The sequence below is a fragment of the Sinocyclocheilus rhinocerous genome, unplaced genomic scaffold (assembly GCF_001515625.1).
Source record: "Sinocyclocheilus rhinocerous isolate Xijiao unplaced genomic scaffold, SAMN03320098_v1.1 scaffold1458, whole genome shotgun sequence".
NCBI lineage: Eukaryota > Metazoa > Chordata > Actinopteri > Cypriniformes > Cyprinidae > Sinocyclocheilus > Sinocyclocheilus rhinocerous.
In genome coordinates this window covers 393,180-394,558 of record NW_015633180.1, presented here as the reverse complement: position 1 = coordinate 394,558, position 1,379 = coordinate 393,180, and positions in this window count along the sequence as shown.

Below are 1,379 nucleotides of genomic sequence, written 5' to 3'. Positions count from 1 at the left end.
CTTAAGACTCACATGCAGATCACCCTGCATCTGTGTTGCATCCTACTAAAAGTAGCCAAATTCTATTAGGCCATATTTACAATTTCAAGCTTCCATTTCAATTAGCCAGTGTCAAGTGTTACATCCAACAAGTGGCCTCACTTGTCAAGTTTTACAACCAGAAGTGGTCCTCATCGGTTTTATAATATATGGGGCATATTTGCCATGTCAAATGTGAGACAAGTTGGCTTACACACTGATTAGCCAATGCTGACTGTGCCGTATATTTGCCAAAAGTGGCTCAAATTGTTATTAATTATTTGGGCAATATTTTATGTTTTAACATACCTGGGCAACATTTGTGGCATCATATAATGGCAACTTTAAGCTCACACCCACATTAGCCAGTGCTTACTGTGCCATATCTTTGCCAAAACTGGCCCAGATATGGTTTAGGATAACTGGGCCACATTTGTGGCATCATATAAGGGCCACTTTAGGCTCACAGCCACATTAGCCAGTGCTTACCGTGCCATATCTTTGCCAACACTGGCCCACATATGATTTAGGATAACTGGGCCACATTTGTGGCATCATATAAGGGCCACTTTAGGTTCACAGCCACATTAGCCAGTGCTTACCATGCCATATCTTTGCCAAAACTGGCCCAGATATGGTTTAGGATAACTGGGCCACATTTGTGGCATCATATGTGGGCCACTTTAGACTCACAGCCACATTAGCCAGTGCTTACTGTGCCATATCTTTGCCAAAACTGGCCCAGATACGTTTTAATGTGTTCTAGGTGGTGGTTGTTCAGCCTGGATAATTCATTATAATTTGATAATTCATTTTCTTTTGTATTAATGTATTAATATGCATGATGTGAGGTCAAGTTACCAGCATGACACTAAAACAGGTAGTAGTAGTAATGGCTACTTTTTTACTTAAGTACATGTCAGAGCCCATACTTCTTTACTTTAACTTGAGTAAAAAACAGTTGTCAGTACTTCAACTTTTACCAGTCTTTTTAAACATAAGTATCTGTACTTCTACTTGAGTGAAGGTTGTGTGTACTTTTGTCATCTCTGCTAATTTGTACTAATAATTATTATTTGTATTCATAATTATCATGCTATATACATTGAATATTATATATACTGTAATATTATGGCCTGTTTTCACAGACAGGGCTTAGACTAAGCCAGGATTAGGCCATAGTTGAATTAGGACATTTAAGTCATTTTTATAAACATGCCTTTAAAAAAATAACATTACTGGTGTGCATCTTCAGACAAAACAAGAGCATTGACATATTTTCAGATCAATCATTGCAAGGTTCTTTCATTTGAAACAGCTCAGACTTATATTTTAGTCTGGGACTAGGTTTAAGCCTTGTC